The following is a 24,959-nucleotide window of genomic DNA, read 5'->3' on the forward strand; positions in this document are numbered from 1 at the left end:
AGTTAAAAAAAATTAACTTTGAAAGACTAAAGAATCATTGGAAAAAAGCCATGAATTCTATGTGCTGTATTCCCCTAGTGCTGGAGTTCTGCCGTTCTCCTTGATTGGTAAACTTGGTCTTGGCTGGCTGTTCTTGCTGACATTCTGGGGGAGGAGCCTGTTGCCATGGTTCCCAAATGTCTTTGCTGGAGGTGGAATTGCCCCGCCCTTGCCTGGTCCGGGCTAAGTAATCTGCTTGGGTTTGCTCTCAGGAGCTTTTGTTCCCTGCAACCTGTCCGTACACATTTGGAGCGAGAGTGAAAATGGCGGCCTCCCTGTCTCCTCCCCGGAGGAGCCGAGAACTCGGGGCCCCACTGCTCAGTGCACCCCCAGAGAAAAGCAGTCAGTCACTCCCATTTCCCCAGTCTCCGGCCAACTCCGTGCTCACCCGGCCTGTGACCGAGCGTTTCTATCTCTGGCACACGACCCCATGTGGAATCTCCAAACCTAGCAGATCCCTGTGGTGCGCTCCCGCGCTGCTCCTCCTGGGGGAGGAAGGAGAGTCTCCCCGGATCTGCCGCTTGTTTGGTCCCTGCTGGAGGAGCAGGGGCCCGACTGTGCCACAGATCACGGTTTATGGCAACCCCGAGGTGAGAGCCCTCTCCTCGGCTCCATCTCTGCAGGCTGCTTCCCCACTCTGATACCTGGGAGCTCTGCTGCACTCAAGCACCCCCAGTCTTTCTGTGACCCTGAGGGTCCTGAGACCACACTGTCCAGTGAAAGTCCCACCCCCCACTTAGCCACTGGAGCGACGTCCCTCAGCGGAGCAGACTTCTAAAAGTTCCAATTTTGTGCTCTGCTGCTCTATCACTTGCTGTTAGCAGCTGACAGAGGCCCCCTCCCCCGCTGTCTGTCTTCCCGAATATCGCCTCGGATTCACTTCTCTGCACATCCTACCTTCCAGAAAGTTGTCACTTTTCTGTTCAGAGAGTTGCTGCTACTCTTTTCTTTGATCTCCTGTTGAGTTTGTAGGGTGTTCAGAATGGTTTGATCCCTATCTACCTGAATTCCTGGGACCAGACGAAATTTAGGTCTCCTACTCCTTCACCATCTTGCTCCTCCTCCTCATTTTATATTTTTAAATTTCCTTTTAGTTATGTTTGATATGGAAAAGTTTTACATGTTAATCATTTTATGGTTTTTCTCTTCACATTATTTGCCTATTATCTTTTTTTTTTTTCCTTTGGAGATGATGGCCTTTCCATTAATTTTTCTGAAAAAATAATTTAGATAGTTAAATCAGAAAAAAAAAAGGAGTTTTCAAGTGAGGATAATATGCAGAAACAAAAAAAAAAAGAGCATTATGTCCTAATTGGAGAGTGATGATATTGGTCTGACCAGAATCAAGAATGTGCATTGATATAGAAGGAAGTTAGTTGGATGGGGGAAGGTAAGATCTAAAAAGTCTTTTAGAAGGGAAAATTTCCCAGATATGAATCAGTAGATATTAGAACGATAAAAAATTTAGAATAGAAAAATCATCTAAGAAAAGTGACCTGCTTGTTTATAAAAGTTGTTTAGAAAGAGGAAATTGTAAACTGGGAATCCAATTAAAGAAACAACTATTTCAGGAGTCAAGGTGAAGTTTAGAATGGTCTAGAACAGTGTGGTAAACTTAGTAACAGTCACCTAAAACATATCCTCATCCTAATCTCTGGAATTTGTAAATGTTACTCTCTATGAGGAAGGGGGAGAGGGAGGAAGGAAAGAGGTAAGAAAGGAGGGCAGGAAAGAGAGAGAAAAGAAAATTAAAAAAAAGAAAAGGGGGTTGTACATGTTAAGGATCTTGAGATATGGAAATATTCCTGTATATTCTGATGGGCCCTGAATGCAATCTCATACATTTTTATAAATAGAGGGAGGGCAGAGGGAAATTTGACATTCAAAAGAGGAGAAGGTATTGTGACCATAGAGGTAGAGAGTGGTGTGTCCACAACAAAAGAATAACAGTGTCTAGAGGCAAGGAATTATTCTCCCCTAGAGCCTCTGAAGAGACCACAGCCCTACTGACAGGGCACTGCAAAACTTATTTCAGTCTTTTGTTCTCCAGAACCGTAAGAATAAGTCTCTGTTGTTTAAGCCACCATATATGTAGCAATTTGTTAAAGTCATTTTAGAAAACTACTGTCGGGCGCCTGGGTGGCTCAGTTGGTTAAGCGACTGCCTTCGGCTCAGGTCATGATCCTGGAGTCCAGGGATCGAGTCCCTCATCAGGCTCCCTGCTCAGCAGGGAGTCTGCTTCTCCCTCTGACCCTCCCCCTCTCATGTGTGCTCTCTCTCTCTCTCATTCTCTCTCTCAAATAAATAAATAAAATCTTAAAAAAAAAAGAAAACTACTATCAATGGGATGTGATTTAATCGTTTATCAGAAACACTGCTCACAATCTCAAATGGCAACTATGGCATTTAGGTAATATTAAAGCATCTAAGAGCAGATACTTTGAAATATATCAGATATTTTAAATCCCCAAACACAGTCTATCTTGGGAACTTAAGACAGGCTACTGAATGTCTCTAAACATGAGTTTTCTCTCCTGTACAATGGAAATAATGATCCTTAGCTCATATAATTATCATGAAAAGTAAATAAGAAAGCCATATGTAAAATACTTTATGGATAATAAATGTACTCCAGATGATAATATAATTATTGTACTATTTTATATCTGTTTTCACTTCTAGACACTTAATTTCACATAGGCAAAACTTTACTATATTAATCTATTCCACATACCACACAGCTGATGTTCAGTAGATTTATTTTTGAGTTGATAGATGGATGAATAGGTAGGATGAATAATGGAAATAATCTTTTTCAGAATTTGGTTACAAACTAGTATCAGGTGGAAGATAAATATTTAGTTTCATTTTTCCCATTTTGTTTTACCTCAAAATGTAATTTTCTAATGGTAATTTCAAACACAAAAAGAAAGCTTTAAATGACTACTTAGAATTACCCATAGAAAAAAAGTGCAATTGGGTCCTTGGGATTTACTTGGTTTTGCGAATATTAAATTCTAAGGTGAGGGGTGTAATAATACCCAATAGAAAACCTGATACCAGATTGAATAAAACAATTCCGATCATGTAAGAAATGTGGAATTAGTTATAAAAACATATACCAAAATTATGTTGCCTTTAGCACCACTTCAAATGATATTTTGCTGTGTTTATAATGATTAGATTTGTTTCTGGAAAATTACCAGATGCTCATAACATTAAGGTCAATTCAGTGTTTATTCTGTGATGAAGAGGCCATGCATCAATTCCAATTTTCTATATTCCTTCTTTAGGCTCTCACTTGCACTTGATAAATTTTCCATCTACTGTTAGATTTCTAATTAGTAAATGTTTGCCAACAATGTACATAGCAAGTCTTCACACAGTTAAAATTTCCTCCTGGTGGCTCTCTTAAGTACATTCCCAACATATAATGCTGCATGCAGGCTTCATGCACGCATATTCTCTGTGTTATCATGTACTTGCTTGTTCAGGTTATTTTAGGTTTACAGATAATGTAATGAAGCACTGCCTTGTCTTTTTCTATCACCTGTCCACATAGTGCTGTGCAGTGAGTGTTATTTTATCATCTGGGTGAAAATGTTGTTAAGATCAAATGTAACCATTTCGAGCTGTTATAAGCCACAGCCAATATCTATAACAAGCAGATGGGGAGTAGATGAAGGAGATGACAACACAACTATATTTCAAACAATTTAGATATTTGATAACTACCTTTATTGTTACCATATTTCTTTGCTTCATTCCCATACCCGGTTTTTCACATTCATTATGACACGTGTCTGCTGCATTGAAGGGATTAACGTGGATAGAAATGAATATCTGAAAATGGAGTCCATTTTTTAAATGTAGTCACATGCTTTACACTTAAATATCACACATTAGAATTATTTCTAAATCAGATTAGCCTTCCTGAAAAAGGATGATTATATGTAGTCTTATATGTAAGTCTATACAAAAGATTATAGTCCATATAGAAATTTTATTGTAAATTATGGATTATAAAAAATTTACAATGTATGGTGTCCTTAATAAAACTCATTGTAGCTTTATTAAAAGTTATCGGATTCTTGTGAAATGAAATGTCAGCGAGGCATTAATATTTGGTGATTATCAGAAAAAAATAGTTTTGAAACTTGATTGCCAGTTATGAACTGGTTTAATTCATAAAGCCTACAGTGCATTCCATCATTTAGAGTGTTTCATATTTCTGTTAGGGAAATTAGATATTCCTTCTCCCAGCCAGTCAAAATAAGCAGTTTCATAATACCAAGGTAAATTCCTTCATGTGGCTTCAGCCTCATTTTTAAATCTGATGAGTCATTTGTTTGAACTGAAATAAAGTCATTTCAAAAGAATAGTGTCACAAGATCAATATCTTTGAAACTATGCTGAGGCTGTGACTGAGCATTTTTGTAGAATCAGAGCCTATTATCTGGTGATGGGATACCAAATCTGCTGACATTTATTTTCAGTTTTAAGCATCACCATAATATTTTTTGCTTATGTTGCTCATTAAATATTACATTAATACTTTTGATATGTGAAACATTATTAATATTCTTAATTGGATTATTTATAGACATATACACCCTCAATATTATTTCCCTGCTCAATTTCACACAGTCACATGCACCAAAGTCTCTAGGAGTTGTATAACAAGAGAATCAAATAAAATGTTAATTGAGCACCAATTACATGAAAAATTCATAATCTAGGTAGAGAGTATGGGACACTTGAGGATATGATATCACTGCCTGGACATCAAGAGGATGAATCTGAGGTGACTCTTAACAGTACCATCCTCAAATCTACTTTGTGACTCAGTTTTTATCACTCTGACTCTCCTAAAAATGAGAGCTGGAGTGCCACTGGTATGTTTGGAAATCTCTATCTCCATGCTGAATATGTAGCAGGCAGTCCTAAACCTAACTCTGTCCTTGGAGCAAAATTGCATTATTATGGGGTTGGTGGTACTCAGCCATTGAAGAAAATCTTAGATCTCTCTGTTCTCTGCTTCAGTATTTTCACTTATCTCTTTCATCTCTTTATTCTCTGCTTCAGTATTTTCACTTGTCTCTTTCACCATGTCCTTCCAGATCAGGGTCTCACATATGTCCTCTTCCCCTGTGCATCATCTAGAATTTCCATCTGTTATAACAAACATCCCATTCTCATTCTCTTCATAGAAAAGTTTCTCTCCTTCCTTGCATAATTAAAACCTGGGTCTCTCCCATTGATGTTTTTCTGCAGACTTGTCAATGAGAAACTGTTTTCTCCCATATTCTGCTTCATAAAGAGCTCAGAGGTGGAATTAGCTTGCTATTATTTGCAGACCACTATTTCTCAATTCACACAGAATAAACTCTGCTCGGGATTTTACCCAGGCTCATTCCATCACTTTCATTATGCGCTGTCCTTGACATCTTTTAACTTGCAGCACCAATTCTCTACATTCATTGAGAACTTAGGTAAAAAGGATTTCAGCTTTATTCCCTACCACTAAGTATGTGATTACCCAGGACCATTTTATTTTATTTATTTTTTTTTAAAGATTTTTTATTTATTTATTTGAGACAGAGAGAATGAGAGAGAGAGAGCACATGAGAGGGGGGAGGGTCAGAGGGAGAAGCAGGCTCCTTGCTGAGCAGGGAGCCCGATGCGGGACTCGATCCAGGGACTCCAGGATCATGACCTGAGCCGAAGGCAGTCGCTTAACCAACTGAGCCACCCAGGCGCCCCCCCAGGACCATTTTAAAATCTATCTAGAATACTAATTAAAATATAAAGGGAGAAATTCCTAGACTTCGTTATATATAGTTGTTTTCCACTTATACTTCATAGCAGTGATCGCATTCTGTACCTTTTTAACACAACTATACCGCTTTGAAAATACTAAAATCCATTAGCCAAACATTTAATATAATGTCTTGTCTTTTAATGGTTTTCTTTCTTCACGTATGGAAATTATTCTTTGAACTTCTCAAGGCCTTCATTCCCTTACCTTTTCTTGGTCAGTATTTAAAGCCTTTTCTACTTATAGAAGGTCTAAGTTTTGTGTTCCTAATATTCAAACACATTAAGTTTCACCTGGGAGAATGGAAGAAACAAAGTCAAGAAAGACAAAAGACTTATATGTTCATGGGATCTTGAGCAGATTGAAAGAGAATATTTTCTTGAGAAGTAAATTGATAAATAATGTGAACATTTATGTGGGACTGGGTAAAGTAAAACAAAGTAATTCAGGGATGGGTTTAATAAAAGGAAATGGTTAAAAAGTTTTTGAAGAGCAAAAGCACAAAAATGGTATGGTAGATACTGGAGGAATAGATAAAAGAGCAGTAATAGTATATGACCTGAGGTTGCTTATACCTTTCAGCTGGAGCTCACCAGCCCACACTGACCACTTCACTAGGGACATTGACCCTTTTAGTGCTGGAATCACTGAAGAAGTATTGTTGCTCCTGCTTCTATTACATCATCATCATCATCATTATCATTGTTGTTATTATTTGGCGATAACACGTTTTTATTTTTTTAACTTTTATTTTTTGTATGTATTTATTTTTTATTCAAGTATAACATAGTGTTATATTAGTTTCAGGTGTACAATATAATGATTTAGCACTTCCATGAATTTCTCAGTACTCCATTCCTAACATCTCTATCAACTTCCTGCCACCACTTCTGCTATTAGAATTAGAATTAAGACACTTCTCTTTCCTTCCTGATCTTTTATCTTCTAACAGAGCCTTAAATCAGAAGAATCGAATACGAATCTATAGCACAATGTTATCTGAGACATGGAGTTCATAGATTTTTTTCAGCTCCAGCACTACAAAATTGAGCACAGAGGGACACGGATGGGGCTCAGTAGACATTAGATAAATTACCAGCACAAGACTTAATTGTGAAAATCTAGTAGAAGCCAGACTAAAAGTTGAAATTCATTTAAACTTATGTGCACATTTTAAAAAGTTCTTCAGAGTTTATCTAAATTCTTCCCTCTCTTTTCAAATTTCCTCACATAATCATTCTTGCAGTGAGGAGCACTTCCTCTTGTGGAGGCACCATTTTTCACCTGGGAAATCAGTGGACCCGTGATTGGCAATTGCCACTTTTACATGGCACGGCATCTTGAGTTCTTGATACTTCGGCATTCATAGAGCGTTCAGACTAAAGTCATGGCAAATAGGCCCTAAATAGAACAGCCTCTGCCTTACATAAACAAATTTGGGTAAAGCAAACCAGTTTTACTGAAAATTTCTTCTAGAAAATCATTCTATTGCATGTGAATGAACAATTTTATAACAGCACTGGATATCACATTGGCAGATTAGAGCCTGGTGGACTTTCCTTAATCCCACACATAAGAAAGTATTTTTCTTCTCATCCAATTGTTCCAGTACCAATCCCTTTTGATATCACTGACATAAGAAAGATAGTCATAAAACTATCTTAAAAGCGGGGCACCTGGGTGGCTCAGTCAGTTAAGTTTCTGCTTTTGGCTCGGGTCAAGATCCCAGGGTCCTGGGATCGAGTCCCACATCCAGCTCCCTGCTCAGCAAGGAGTCTGCTTCTCCCTCTCCATCCACCTCTCCCCCTGCTCATGCTCTCTCTCTCACTCAAATAAATAAATAAAATCTTAAAAAAAAATATCTTTAAAGCTTCAAGTAGTCTAATAATTCACCAGATCCATTTAGTTTTATAGAATTAGTGGAACTAAAGTAGATATACTATCTCTTCCCACCCCTCCATCACTATTCCCATTATATTTATGTTTTAGTCATTCTTAATATTTACTATATATTTTATTTTCACTGAATAGGAAAATCAAAATACTGTCAGTTTCACCAAATTATACAATATAAACCACATACATATATAATTTTATGTTTTTAAACAGATTTTTTAAAAAAATTATTATTTTATTATTATTATTATTATTTTTTTTTTTTGAGAGGGGCCTGGGGGACAGACGGAGAGGGAGAGAGATAATTTTAAGAAGTCTCCATGCCCAGCATGGAGCCTGACACAGAGCTCAATCTCACAACCCTGAGATCATGACCTGAGCCAAAATTAAAAGTCAGACATTTAATCGACTGAGCCTCCCAGGCACCCCTATAATTCAAAACTTTTAATTTCCTGAACTTTAGAGGCAAAAACATTAAATGTCTTTTATATATGTAGTTGACATTTCTTCTAGCTAGCATATGATCTGACTGTTTTTCCAGTAGAAATAATAGATTTACATGGATCAATCTAATCTCTAGCCCTTTATTACCAAGAAAGGACTTTTTCTCTGAAAAGATTGGCTCCATTTCAGGGTAAAGCAGGAGCAAAAAGCACTCAGTTCCATCACAATAACTAATTGGAACCCTAAGTGAAGTCAGATTATCTAGCTGAAAAGTGATCAACACTCTAAGTTAACTTGGTTTTCTAAAACTTTATTATAAACACTAACATTTAAGAAGTTTTCTGTTTCGACCACCACTTTAAGGCAATTGTTTGCCCCTTTATTCAGTTCCCTTTTTCTATAGGGAAGTATGAAAACATAACCCATGACTCATATACAGATGCCTAAAAAACTTTGGATATGATTGTTTTCTATAAATTTGACATTCTAGAGGAATACTTCCTGAGATCTTTAATATTCAACAATGTGGTTATCACTATTGCAAGCTCATTTCCTCAGTTCTGAAATATGAAAAAGGGCCATAATATCTTCTCCATGTGATTATTTGGGGTTATTAAATTAATACTCCATCAATTGAAAACAAAGTGAAGCAAATGATAGTATCTCTCACTTGGTAATTATCTTATTTTAGCCTAGGAGACTAGAAATATGAATTATGTATCATAGATCTTCAAGAATATTTTAATAACTCAAAAAATGTTAAATTAATAAATTTGAATGGTATAAATGTTACAAAAATGACATAGTGACTAATCATATCATATTAACACTTATCAGAAGTGTGGCAGAGTTTAACATGCAGGTAAATTCCAGGTATAGTCAGTGAGTGAGATACATAGACTGCAGCTGTCAGTAATATATAATCAGGAACTGGAGAATTTATGGGGTATATCCATGTGAAGAAAAGATTACAGGATTATCTGCATGTGTAGCATTAAGGAGTAGAGTCTACAGTGTACATCTTTTATATTGCAAAAGACAGGTTGAGTATGGTTGTAGACATGCAAGTTCTGTAATGTTCAATGGAAATTCTATTGTCTTTCTTCCCACCATGTGGAAAAAGAATAGTTTTGCTTTCATTTACATATTTATTTCAGTATTCTTGATCTATAAATGTATGCATTCTTTCAATTATCTTTTAAAATGATTATAAAATCTGCCTGGTTCTTCCATAATTTAAGAAAATCTTTAACACATGTTTACTTTTATATCTGTATGATAGGCATATTTTTTATTTTTTCTTAGAATTATCTTTACAGTAATCACTCTTATAGTCAGTATCCTTCTACTGGGATTCCTTTTCTGCCTGAAATGGAAAATAGAGATATCTAAGTGCCTTACAGTACCCAAGATGAAATCTGCTTTTCTTTCTTTCTTTTGGTGTCATAAACAAAGAGCTAGTCAGAAAACTGCTTTATCTCTTCACACGCCGCCTCCTCATCTGCTGGCGGAAATCAGCAACACAATTTTTCACTAACTAACTATGTATTATAAATAAGAGCGTGTGGTCTGCATTCATTAGAAATACAAGAAGAAATGAATAGTGATGATGGTTCTTTATTTGGGAGTCCCAGATACTTTCTGGGGAGTATTAGAATTTGGAATTGGATGTCAAGATCACTAATCCCTTAATCAGAAAACCTAGAAAGGCTTTCCATTTCTTGTTGCTTGATGAGGCTTTTTAGAAGAATGAGAAAGTCTCCAGCTATGTTATCACCAGTAAATACAGTAGTCCCCCCCACTTTTCCATGAGGGATAAGTTCCAAAACCCCCAGTGGATGCCTAAAACCATGGATAGTACCAAACCTTATATATATACACTATGTTTTTTTCCTGTACATATATACTTATGATAAAGTTTAATTTGTGAGTAGGCACAGTTAGAGATTAGTAACAATAATTAATAATAAAATAGAATAATTATAATATGCTATAATAAAAGTTACATAAGTATAGTCTCTCAACATATTTTACTGTACTCAACCTTCTTGTGATGACATGAGTTGATGAAATGCCTGCATGATGAGATAAAGTGAGGGGAATGGCATAGGCATTGTGACATAGCATTGGGCCATTATTGACTTTCTGATATGTCAGGAGGAGAATCATCTGCTTCTGGACCATGGTTTACTGCGGGTAATTAAAATTGTGGAAAGTGAAACCATGGATAAAGGAGATGCTGCTATACTTCAAATTTAATATTGAGCAACTTTATCAAAATATCTGACTGCTTGTAGATATTAGGTGTATGTAAATAAATTAGAGACTTCTAAATACTAAGTACTTGAACTATGATAAATATTCTAAATAGGGGGGTTGTAACTGTAAGCAAAAAGAAAAAATCCCCCAAATATAAATAAATATATTGTAATATAAAATCAAGTAGTGCTAAATGTTATAAAGCAAAAAAATAGGGTTGTGTGAGTAGGATAGATATTAAAATCAGATGATTAAGGAAGTCAATGAAAACATGAAATTTATATATGAATTGAAATGAAAAGGCTTGAATTACTTAATAAGAAGATTCAATGCAACTGCTGACTAAGTGTTTCCTGTCTTTATTAGCTCACAAGGGGAGAAAACATATGAAAATGACACAAAGGACCAATTTTTAGTCATGCATGATGGCACTGAACTAATCCAACTGCCAACCTCCCATTGATTTCAAAGGATCTGTATGCTCAGATCAGCTCTGCAGAGATGCAGAGCAAAGTGAGAAACTGACTCAGAGATACTTGACATCCAATATGTTTGATTTAGTTTTTCTAACACAGATGAACATAGCGTTCTCTCAGGTTAAAAAAAAAAAAATGGGGAATTTTCTGTATGGCTCTATTGAACTTGGTTATTTTTACAAGTATTCCCTCTGATGATATTTCTTATGAATAATTAAATACTTCTTATTTTTCTTCTAATAAAGTGTTACTGAAAACTTGCATGGAAAATAGAAGAACTCAGCATCACATATTTTGAAAAAATATTTCCATCTGCTAAGAAAAGACATCATTGATTTATGAGCCTAAGGGATATAATTGGGGGCATTTTATATTATTGTGCAGTGCAAAAAAAAATCCATGTGGATAGATATAATTCAGAAATTGTGTGTGTGTGTGTGTGTGTGTGTTTTAGTAAATCTAACAGTGATGATACTTGACTGAAGAAATGCTATCCACTAGATGACACTAGATCTTTGCTTCTAGAAGATCTGGCTAAAATCATTAATGAAGGTGGCTTCCCTAAACAACAGATTGTCATGTTTTTGTGTCTTCTAAGAGAGGGATAGAATCTTCTTAGATGGTAGGTTTCAAAAGATGCCAAAAGGTGCTTTATTTTGCCCTCAGCCATAATTACAATATATACAGGCATACCTCATTTTATTGTACTTTGTTTTATTGTGTTTCACAGATATTGCAGGTTTCTCTATAAACTAAAGTTTTGTGGCAACCTTGCACCTCGCAATGAGCAATTCTTTCAGCGCCATTTTCCAACATTTGCTCACTTTGTGTCACATTTTGGTAATTCTTGCAATATATCAAACTTCTTCATTACTATTATATTTCTTATGGTGATCTGTGATGAGTTCTCTTTGATTTTACTATTGTAATTATTTGGAGGCCCTACAAACCACACCCATATAAGATGGCAAACTTAATTGATGAATGTCGTTCATTCTGATTGTTCTACCAACTGGCTGTTCCCCAGTATCCTTCCCTCTCCTCAGGCCTTCCTATTCCCTGAGGAACAACAATATTGAAATTAAGCCAATTAATAACCCTACAATGACATCTAAGTGTTCAAGTGAGAGGAAGAGTCACACACCTCACACTTTAAATCAAAGGCTAGAAATGATTAAGTTTAGTGAGCCAGGCATGTCATAAGCCAAGATAGTCCAAAAGCTAAGCATCTTAAACGGAACAGTTAGCCAAGTTGTGCATATCAAAGGAATGTTCTTGAAGGAAACTAAAAGTGTTACTCCAGTGAATGCATAAATGATATTAAAGCAGAACAGCCTTTTTGCTGATATGGAGAAAGTTTTAGAGGTTTGCATAGGAGATCAAACGAGTCATATCCTTCCCTTAAGCCACAACCTAATCCAGAGCAAGGCCCTAACTCTCTTCAATTCTATGAAGGCTGAGAGAAGTGAGGAAGCTGCAGAAGAAAAGTTGGAAGCTAACAGAGGTTGGTTCATAAGGTTTAAGGAAAGAAGCAATATTTATACCATAAAAGTACAAGGTGAAGAAGCAAGTGCTGATGTAGAAGCTGCAGCAAGTTATCTAGAAGATCTGGCTAAGATCATTAATGAAGGTGGCTTCCCTAAACAACAGATTTTCATTGGAGACAAAATAATATTTTTTAAAAATTTATTTATTTATTTTAGAGAGAGGGAACATGCATACACACACAAGGGGTGGGGAGGCAGAGGTAGAGGGAGAGAAGCAGGCTCCCCTGCTGAGCACAGAGCACAGTGCAGGACTTGATCCCACAGCCCTGAGATCAAGACTGAGCCAAAATCAAGAGTTGGGCACTTAATGGACTGATCCATCCAGGTGCCCCCAAAATAAACCTTCTATTGGAAGAAGATGCCATCTAGGACTTTCATCGCTAGAGAGGAGAAGTCAATGCCTGGCTTCAAAGGACAGGCTGACTCTCTTGTTAGGGGCTAATACAGCTGGTGACTTCAAGTTGAAGTCCATGCACATTGACCATTCTGAAAATGTAAAGGTCCTTAAGAATTATGTTAAATCTACTCTGCCTCTGCCCTATAAATGAAACGAGAAATCCTAGGTGACAGCATATCTGTTTACAACATGGTTTTACTGACTATTTTAAGTCCAATGTTGAGACCTATTGCTCAGAAAGAGATTCCTTTCAAAATATTACTGCTCCCTGGCAATGCACCTGGTCACTTAAGAGTTCTGATGAAGATGTCCAACAAGACTAATGTTTTTGGGCCTGCTAACACAACATCCATTCTATAGCTCATGGGTCAAGGAGTAATTTTGGCTTTCAAGCCTTATTATGTAAGATACATTTCATAAGGCTATAGTTGCCATAGATAGTGACTCCTCTGATGGATCTGAGCAAAGTAAATTGAAAACCTTCTGGAAAGGATTCACCACTATAGATGCCAATAAGAACATTTATGATTCATGGGAAGAGGTCAAAATTTCATCATTCACAGGAGTTTGGAAGAAGTTGATTCCAACCCTCACAGGTGACCTTGAGGGGCTTTGAGGAGTTCAAAACTTCAGGGGAGGTAGTAACTGCAGTTGTGGTGGAAATAGCAAGATAACTAGAATTAGATGTGGAACCAAAGATGTGACTGCATTCGCTGTAATCTCTTAATAAAATTTAAACAGATGAGAAGCTGCTTCTCATGGATGAGAAAAGAAAGTGGTTTCTTGAGATAGAATCTATACCTGGTGAAGATACTGTGAAGATGATTGAAATGTCAACAAAGGATATAGAATATTACTTAAACTTAGTTGATAAAGTAGTGGCAGGATTTGAGAAGATGGACTCCAATTTGGAAAGAAGTTCTATCATGGATAAATGTTATCAAACATCACATGTTACAGAGACATCATTTGTGAAAGGCAGAGTCAATCAGTGTGGCAAAATTTATTGTTGTCTTATATTAAGAAATTGCCACAGCCACCCCAGTCTTCATCAACCACTACCCTGACCTGTCAGCAGCCATCAACATTGATGAAATACCCTCCACCAGCAAAAAATATTATAACTCACTGAAAGCTTAGATGATGTTTGGAATTTTTTAGCTATAAAGTATTTTTTAAGTAAGGTATGCACATTGTTTTTTTTTTTAGACATGTGCTACTGCACACTTAATAGATTATAGTATAATATAAGCATAACTTTTATATGTGGTAGGAAGCCCAAAAAATTTGTCTCACTTTGTCTTGACAAAATTATTTGTCTTGCTGTGTGGTCTGGAACCAACCCACAATATTTCTTTCCAAGGTATGCCTGTACTATATTTGTTTCCATAAATCCTTCTAGTTTTAAGCTTAATTTATGTCTTCATATGCTGTTGTCTAATTTGTTTGTAAATAGGCCTTGAGACAACTTCTTCCAAATAAAGATTTTTATTGTCTGGGACCTGGGATATCAGAAACATTTTATCAGACACCTTTTATTCAATACATGAATAGAGGAATTAAACTTAATTTCTAAGAATTCATAATTAATTCCTAGATATATAATCAGTGATTAAAACAATAAAAAATACCAAAAATTAGAATTTGTAAATATTTTGCAATTACAAATAATCTAAGATTTAACTAACAGATGACTTCAGTGCCATAGATATATACCCATATATGTCTGTATGATATAAGTGTATTATCAAACATTCTTTCAATCATATTTTTCATCTTATCTATTATAATCTTTTCTTTCGGTGTTCAATACACTTTCCCAAAATAATAGTTTGTATTTTTAAAAGATTGACAGGTTGTTTACCAGAAAAATTTTATTCTTCACAAAAATGAAGGGGATGTTTTCTGTCTTGATCTATCTTTAAACAGAGAATGCCTACTGATTTTGTGATGAGCTTCAAGGAGCACAGAACAAGATGAAACAAGCCTAGTGTTACTGAGATCTGCCGGGCTGCAGGCGTGATTTGGTATATCACTGTGGTGTCTTAAAAGAGAACATTAATATATAGTGTTTGGGAAATTAATACTATGCATTACCCTGTGCTAAACTCACAGTAATATTTTTCATCAGTGACTTTCTTGTTTCTGAAACAAAACTCATGATGACTTGCCCCTTTTTTTAATGGTAAAACTCACTTTTGTGAACTCATATAAGGAATTAACAGAAATCAAGACAACAGTTATATCTATTGATTAATTCATTGCATTATTTGGATAAATCCCTTACTAACTTGGAAGTGTGTTTGCATTCATTTAAAAATCTATTTATTCAAGGTACCTGGATTGTTCACTCAGTTAAGCACCCAACTCTTGATCTCAGTGCAGGTCTTGATCTCAGGGTATGAGTTCAAACCCCTCATTGGGTTCCATGCTGGGCGTGGAGCCTACTTTAAAAATAAATAAATAAATATTTATTTATTCAATCAACTTTTCTGTAAAATGAACTAGGCTCCTTTATATTGGACTTAACATGGAAGATATAAGGATAATTTAGACATGGTTTATTCTCTATGGAAGTTTAAAACTTGACAAGGAGGAAAAAAAGAAAAAAACCTGGTGAATATATAAAGTAAGATTGATCAATAGAGCTTTGTGCAACAATAGAGTTATTCAGTATCTGTGCCGTCCATTACAGTAGCCACTAGCCGTGTATGGCTACTGACCACTTGAAATATGGCTAGTATAACTGATAAGGTGATACTTAAAATATATTTAATTTTAACTAATTTAAAATAAATAGCCACATACATCTAGATGCTATCATATTGGACAGCGCAGATATATGGTAAGACATTTTATATATTTTATGTTGGGGAATAAATATACATTATATATTTTAAAAATCCTGATTTTTTAATATCTTCCTTCTTTGGACTTAGTACTTTTTTAAAAGATGGGACTATATCTAAGAATAAGACAGAACATAGAGAAATTTTTATCTAGAAGAGTGAAACAAAATATGTACAATATCTAGTGATGATTTCTATGAACAAAAAGGCAAAAGCAAGGTAAGGTAATAAAAACTGTCTGCAAGTACTCTTCATAGAAGTGGGGACATTAGTGCTTTTATGATAAAGTGACATGTGAGTGCAGATTTCAGCAAAATGAGAGGAAAGAGCCAGGTTGATATTCAGAGAAAAATATTTCAAAGGAGCTGTAATAATGAGAGGTACAAAGACCCTGTGGCAGACACACTCTAAGGAGGGTCCTGGGATCCTCAGCTCTTGATATCTATGCTTGTGTCATCTTGAGTGTGGACAGAAACAGTGACTTGCTTTTAACTGATGGAATAATGCAATGGTGATTAGATGTCACTTCTCCAATTACATTGCAAAAGGTTGCAATATCTCTCTTGCAATATCTCAAATGCAAATGCTGCAATAAATATGGGGATGCATATATCTTTTTTAAGACTGTGTCTCTAGCTGGCGGAAAGAACAAGTAGCCATTTTAAAGGGCTCATGTGGCCAGAAACTGAGGACAACCTCCTGCCAACAACTAGCTATGAAATGAGGGTGCGGACAGCCTCTCGCTGTGACAGCTAGCAAGAAACAGGCCCTTGGGTCAATAGGCCTCAAAAAGTAATTCCTGCCAAAATATGAGTTTTGACTTAGATCCTTCCAAATCAAACCTTAGATGAGACTGCCACCCCATCTGACGTTTTGCTTACAGTGTTGTGGAGCTTGCAAAAGACCACCCTAGTTAGGTTATGCCTGGACTTCTGACCTACAGAGACTGAGATGTTAAATGAGTGTTTTAAGCTGCTGTATCTATGGTGATGTTGTTATGTTAACATAGACCTTAAGGAAGAAGCACATTTGCATGTTCTAACATGCAAATTGTAGTGAATGGGATCAAAGAGGAAGGAAAATGTCATTTAGAGTATGAGCATTAATTTACTATTTTTAAAAATTTGATTAAGAATAAAATTATAGGTCGGGCGCCTGGGTGGCTCAGTCGGTTGAGCGACTGCCTTCGGCTCAGGTCATGGTCCCAGGGTCCTGGGATCGAGCCCCGCATCGGGCTCCCTGCTTGGTGGGAAGCCTGCTTCTCCCTCTCCCACTCCCCCTGCTTGTGTTCCCTCTCTCACTGTGTCTCTCTGTCAAATAAATAATAAAAATAAAATCTTTAAAAAAAAAAAAAAAAAGAATAAAATTATAGGGACGCCTGGGTGTTGCAGTCGGTTAAGCATCTGCCTTCAGCTCAGGTCATGATTCCAGGGTTCTGGGATCAAGTCCCTCATCGTTCTCCTTGTTCAGTGGGGAGCCTGCTTCTCCCTCTCCCTCTGCCACCCCCCCTGCCTGTGCTCACTCTTTCTCTCTGTCAAATAAATAAATAAAATCTTTGAAAAAAAAAGAATAAAATTATAGCAAGGGTTTCTGGGTGGCAGGTTGGTTAAGCATCAGACTCTTGGTTTTGGCTCAGGTCGTGATCTCTGGGTCATGGGATCAAGCCCCACGTTGGGCTCTGTTCTCATTGCAGAGTCTGCTTGAAATTCTCTCTTTCTCTCCCTCTGTCCCCCACGCTCTCTTTCTCTCTCTCAGATAAATCTAAAAAAATAAAATTATAGCCATTTGGAGTGTTTCATTTTGAAGCTTATACTGTGCATTGAGAAATGTCTGTGTAGATACTAGGTGGAGAAAAACTGTAGGAGGCAAGACAAAGTAATAAGTAGGCCTATTAGTTGGCTATTGGGATAATCTGGATGAGAAATGAAGATGGCTGGCCTAGGGTGATAGCAGTGAAAGTGCTAGGAAGTATAAGAATTCTAGATATGTTTGAAAATGTGGCACGAAAGATTTGCTATTACTAGCAATTTGAAATGAGGATTATGAATAAAAAAAAGATTATAATGACTCTAAGATTTTTGGCTTTCCAGGTTTATATATGCATTTTCATTGAATACATTTATTTGTGATTTTTATAATACAATTTTCCAAAAGTTGTATTTGGATTATTTTAATTCAATTGCACAAATATCTAACTGCCTTACTGTATGTCAGAGTAAGGAACATGGCTCATTATATATACAGATACGTATAAAGTGGGCAAGCCTACTAAAATCTATCATCAACCTCGGGTATTTACATTTTTGTGTGTGTGTGTGCTTTTTTGTTGTTTTAATGGGGTTTACAAATATGAACTCAGTGGATTTAAACCAAAGTAAAGGAATAAATAATAGGTAAATGACTATGACTATGTATTAATGGCTTATCACTGAGGAAGAAAACAACTTCAACAAAACATTAGGTTTTTATTTACTCATGAAGTTATTACATTTTTTCAAATAAATGATAAAATATATTCTATTGTCTGTTAAAAATACCTAAATAGCTATTTTAGCTTTATATTTTATCATAAAGCAAGTATAAAATTTAAAGAGGTCATAACTGGCCTCATTTTTCACTTCTTTTCTTTTTTGAGTGTAGTTGATACATGAAATCACATTAGTTTCTGGCATAAGCATAGTGATTCAACAACTCCATACATTATGCTGTGCTCACTGCTATCTGTCACCATGCAATGCTATCATGATTCCATTGGCTCTGTTCCCTATGCTGTACCTTTTATTCCCATGACTCATTAAATAACTGGAAGCCTATATCTTCCACTCCTCTTCACCAGTTGTACCCATGCTCCATCCCCCTTCCCCTGCTAACCATCAGGTTTTTCTCTGTATTTATACGCCTGATTCTGCTTTTTGTTTGTTTATTCATTTGTTGTGTTTTTTAGATTCCACATATAAGTGAAGTCATACAGTATTTGTTTTTCTGTGTCTGAACTTATTTTACTTAGCATAATGCCCTCTGGATCCATCCATGTTGTCTAAAATGACAAGATCACATCCTTTTTATGGATGAGTAATATTCCGTTGTATATATACATACCACATTCTCTTTATCCATTCCTCTATCAGGTGGGAACTTCAGCTGCTTCCATATCTTGCCAAATGCAAATGCTGCAATAAATATGGGGATGCATATATCTTTTCAAATTTTGTTTTCTTTGGATAAATACCAAGTAATAGGATTATTCAATTATATGGTATTTCTATTTTTAATTTTTTGAGGAACCTCCATACTGTTTTCCACAAGATATAGTAAAAAGCTGTAGAAATTAAAACAGCCTGGTATTGACACAAAAATAGACAGTTAGATCAATGGGACAGAATAGAAAGCCCAGGAATAAACCCATGATTATGTGGTCAATTAGTCTATGACAAAGAATATAGAATGGGGAAAGGACAGTCTCATGATTAACTTTTTGTAAAAACAACAAAATACTGATCATTTAAAAACACTCATATTTACAAATATATAAACACAAAAATATTTTTAAAGTGTATGAAATCCCAGATATATAGGGATTTATATTTTTGGCTCTATTTATATAATCTTGTGTTATTTTTGTTCATCTTTCTATTTTCCTCCAACCACAGAATATGTACAAAATTTTCAGCAATAGAAAACTAGATAATTAGAACAATTACATAATTAAAACATTAGATAAAATCATCTTTACAAAATAAATGAAATCATATCCTTCTAAACAGGCGTATTTGAAACCACTCTTCTTTGGCTCATTTCAGCCCTATGATCTCAAAAAAAGAGATAAAGTATAACACTAACCTAATGGTAACTTATGAATAGCATACATAGGACAAGTTTTTCATCATCCAAAGTCACTTGTTTTATGAATTCCTCCCTAGATCACTTTGGCTTAGTACATCTTCAAAAATCCTCAGCACATTACAGTAGAACAACAACAACAACAACAACAACAACAAAAATATATATATATATAACATATATATATGAGAAATGAAGATGGCTGGCCTATAAACTTGTTATATATATAACATATATATAACATTTATATATATATATATATATAACAAGTTTTCCATGAATTTATTTCTTGAATGAATATGTAACATTTTCATCTTTGATTCATTTAGCACAATAACAGCTTTAACTCACACATGATTATTGTAGAATAGTTATTATTTAATAAAGGTTAAGTACACTGGAAATGAAGCATAAAATTGTTCGTACTACAGACCTCTGAAGATCAGTAGGTCTTAAATATGCTCATATCTTCAGAGAATCATAGTAGCATTTCCACCTACAGTATCTCAGTGACAAGTGTATTCGTTGGCCTGGAAATGTTGTGATGGTTAGATCCCTAAATCACTTGACTGTGGATATAAACACATTACTGATTAGTGTATTATGTTGTATGAGGTTGCAATGAAGGGATGAATTAGGGAAAATTAGAAATGTGCATGTGCCCTTTCTAGATAAAAAAAAAATGTAATAGACTAAATTACTTGTAAAGCATATTTCATGGTATTTTGAAAGGCGTTACAAAGTTTCACAGAAGTAATTCAAATAACATCTTTCTAAAAATAATTTTTAAAAAGGGTAATGAGCTGTGTCCCATTCTACATTTCAGGATCTTTTAAATATAATGTTCCAGTGAAAATTACATTTCATTTCTCTAGCAATATATGGAATATTTTCAAACCATTATTTGTACATAGTATTTTTCTTTATATCTATTTCCTTTTTATTTTTAAATGTGATTGTATATGATGTTAATAGAAATCAAGAATTATAGTTACCAAATCTGGAACACTAGCACCATTTCTTTTGCTCCTTCAAACATGAACCTGCAGGGAAGGAATATAGTCACAGCCACTTGCAAAGTAGTTACACGTAAGTACATTTCATATGTAATTATGCCCCTAGGTTATAAGGGAAAGTGTGAATAGGAATGAAAAAGTTGATAGAAACTGTGGCAATGAAGAAGTGATGATGTCTTTAATCTACCTTTCCCCAAATATAGTCTATGAAAATCCTGATGGGCATCTACTAAATTATTATCTCAGGGCATTAAGTTTGGACATCTGCATTTTAAAGAAAACTACACCCTTGTTATACACAGTAACATTTAAAATGCCCTGAGTTGTATTATCTAAGAACACAGCATACTTGTAAATTGAATTTTATAGTTTCATATTACCTTCTTAGACTTCTTTGTTGCACTTTGTTTTATGATTAACCTATCAAATGTTTATTTAGAAATTAAAATCTTTCAGTGAACTTATTTTCTTAAAGAGCCTACTCTAGAATGCAGATAAAAGCCATGTGCCATTGTCCCCATTATCTGCAGCCTCCCCTAACTCTGTGCAACTCTCCATTGCCTCACAGAACTGTTTGAAAACTATCCCTCTATGCTCATTAGTGAACTAAAATTCCTTCAGTATATATACAGTTAAAAATATGTGATAAGGGATAGGTGTAAGACAAACCCTGTGATACTGCTTATACGGCAATAAAGTATTAAAATGCCTAGATACGCTGCCTTTACAACACCGTATCTGAAGTCACAAAATACACATCTCAGGGCAATTCATTGCTTTTGCTAGCAATTTTCCCTCTATGTTCTAGGACAATGTATCATGTCTGAAATTTCAACAAACTCACCTATTATATAATAATAATTGCTATTGTTAAGTTTCTTACAACTGTTTCATCTGAAAAGTATATTAGTTTTGCCTCTCTAGAATAGCACAATCTGGTGATGTTATTCATTTATTCACACTCAATTACAAGTCACTTGATTTACCTGCAGAAAAATTGTCTTCCAGGGTGAAATTAAAGTATAAAAATCATCTAAGTATGTAATTCTAAGAATTAATTGCAGCTCTTTCTGTGATATTACCATTGTTCAGCAGCTGAACTATCATTATTGAATCTTTTCCATTTGCAGAACGTATTTCTCAAAGCTTTTGGCTACTCGCTCAGGAGAGCTGAGATACGGGTAGCACTTTGATATATTTGCTTGGCAACTTTTTCAGACAAGCGCATTTCCTCACAGAATCTAAGTGAAATTCCAGTCTTCTATGAGGAAAAATTTGTCCTTGTGATCAGATTCATTGCTTCAGGAGAAAGTAAGGACGTAGATATTTTTTCCTAACTCTACCTTAAAAGTTTGTCAATTGGGTACACGGGCACTATGGGCCTGGTGACTCTCCTGTCCTATAGAAATATTTTGAAAGCCCAAGTTATAATCATCATAGTTAAAACCTTCAACATTACTGAATAAAAGATTAATAATGTTTCTCAGTCTTTCATATTTTTGTAAGCAAAATTAGGATCTGAGTTGATAAGTATATTTTTATGTATTGGATTTTTTATATAGTCATCTAAAGATATCAAAAATTGATTTTATTTTCTAATATGTAAGTGACTACATGTTTTCAGATTTGTAATTTTCATAAAGAAAAGACATAAAGCTTAAATAGACAGAAGTACATTCTCAGAGCCAGTAATTTCTATAGGATACAGCATTCTTAAAAGGCAGAAGTATTATTTAATAACCACAAAGATACCTTATCTGATAACAAAAATGGAAAAGGAGTTACATACTCGGTAAGAAGCTAGAAGACAGGATGTCCATTTGCCACTCTCAGTACTATAATGGACTGAAATTATACTTATAGGAGCCACCTAAAGAAAAAAGCATTAAGATTGCCGGCTACCATTCTAATTCTGAAAAATGCAGAAGCTGTGATTAACAGCTGCCTACAATCTGCCCAAATAAGGATGCTTAAGAAAACATGGCTCACAGGACAATAGATCTGACCTATTGTAATGCCTGTGATGGTCAAGTGTGTGAATCAACTATACTAAAAAAAAAAAACAAAAAAAAACTAGAACTTTAAAAACACCACTGTCTCTTCAGTTGATGACAGATTTCAGTGTTTTTAATAAGTATCTTTTTTGCTCAGTCTAATCAGGACCGTCCTTCTCCAGCTGATGTACTAGGAATACAGCTATAACTTTCTTTCCCCCAAATGAGATTATAAGGCCCCCTGTAATGGGTAAAAGAGAACTAATCTTGCTATTTCTGTTGTTTGATTGTTTCAGCCCATTTTTAAGGTCCTGAAAGGAGCTAAAAACCAAGTTTTATTTGATAGTTTAATTTGTAATTACAGGTACAGGAAGGAGATAACTTAGAATTTGATCACCACCACAAAGAGCAACAGGGTGTCTCTACAATGGAGTTACAGAAAGAAGAGAGCCACATTTTAGTACAAAAGTAGAGCAACCCCTTTGAGCAACTGCACGAGACAGAATGAATCTAGGAATTAGAATGGCATAGTGCTAAATATTAAAACTTGCAGTTATATTCACAAAGGATTATTTTATCATTGTGAGTTGAAAACAAGAGTTGTTCTAACTTGATCAGCTAGTTATAAAAAAAATCTCTTAGGTGATAGTATAATATATTGAAGTTGATTCTCTTAACACAGAAAATGGTGAAAAAAGGATGTGATAATACAGAAACCACGTATCTGTAATGGAGGAACTAGATTAGAGTTAAATTTTCCAGATGTCTGAATATTTTGTATTTTAAAGCTAAGTTATTTTTTAAAAACATTTCAAGGGGAAAAAAAACTTTTCAGAAAATGAGGCTAAAATGGATGATTTTCCTTTTCTATACATAATATTTAATAATCATGAAATTTGTTTCATATCACATATAATAGTGTATTTTATGTAGTTATATGCTGAAGGCAGAATATTTTAGTATGCTATATGTTTTTTTCCAAAAGAGGAATAAACAACACATTTATGTTCCTTAATGAGTATTTTTGTTTTGTGTTAAGACAGCTCTGATGGATTGCTTGTATTTGTTCAATTTCCATCTGGGCAATGAAGTTCACCATCTTCATTTCTCCCTCAATTTGAATTAATTTCATTCCAGTTAAAAGTAAATTAATGTTAAAACAAAAAAAAATCCAGCATAATATTTTATTTCAGAGCATTCTGCATGACTTAACAATACATAAAACATGTTTTAAAGAATAAACTTTTTCTGCCTAACTAGCTATTTTGAATCACTACAAGAAGTCAACTCCACTGACAGCCAGGAAAGATAAACATTGAAATTTAAGAGATTTCCTTGTTATCTGCTTGTCTGTTATTGCCTGTATTAAGGTATTTAATTACAGAAAAATCAGGTCATTTTACCAAAAGCCAGGACACTAAACTCAAGTATCGTATGTTCAGTCATGATTATATCTAAGATTCCCTTCTGTGATGACTACATTCAGGCATTAATCTTCCATAAATATGTTTTCTTTTCTTTTTTTTTGTTTGTTTTACTTTTTTTACTTTTTAAAAAGCTTAAATTCACTAGAAATTGCAAATAAAAAATGGAGGTTTCCATGTACCCTTCCCCCAGTGATTATATTTTATGTAACTAGAATCTCATATTATAACCAGGAAATTGACATTGGTAAACATGTGTGTATAGTTCTATGCAGTTTTTTCCAGGTATAGTTTCAACTAAGCACTACTACAAGCAAGATGCATAACTATTCCATCACCGCAAAGATCTCTCACTACCATTTATATACTTCCCCTCCAATATCCTAACCCCTGTTAACCACTAATTTATTCCCCGTCTCTGTAATTGTGTCATTTTGAGAATGTCATATAAATGGAATAATATAGTATATGACATTTCTGGATTGGCTTTTTGCAGTGAACATAATACCCTTGAGATGTATCCAAGTTGCTCCAAATAATAATAGCTTACATTTATTTTTTTGCTGAGTATCCCATTGAATGGCTATATCACCACAGATTGGATAAACATTTACCTATCGAAGGACATTGGTTGTTTCCTGTGTTTGGCTATTGAATATGAATAAGGCTGCTAGTGTACAGGATTTTGTGTGGTTATATAGGTTTCATTTCTCTAAGATAAACGCCAAGGAGTGTGACTGTTGAATTTTATGAAAATGTACGTTTTCCAGACTGCCAAACTGCTTTTTCCAGAGTGCTGTACCAATGTACAAACCCACTAGCAATGTACGAGAGATCCAGTTTCTCTGCATTCTTGCCAGCATTTGAAATTGGCACTTGTTTTGGCATTCTGATAGGTGTGTGGGGTTAACTCATGGTGGCCTTCGTATGCATTTCTCTAATGGCTACTGATATTCAACA

This window comes from Leptonychotes weddellii, chromosome 3 (genome assembly GCF_054177405.1).
Source record: "Leptonychotes weddellii isolate Sample4059 chromosome 3, ASM5417740v2, whole genome shotgun sequence".
In the NCBI taxonomy this organism is placed as follows: Eukaryota; Metazoa; Chordata; class Mammalia; order Carnivora; family Phocidae; genus Leptonychotes; species Leptonychotes weddellii.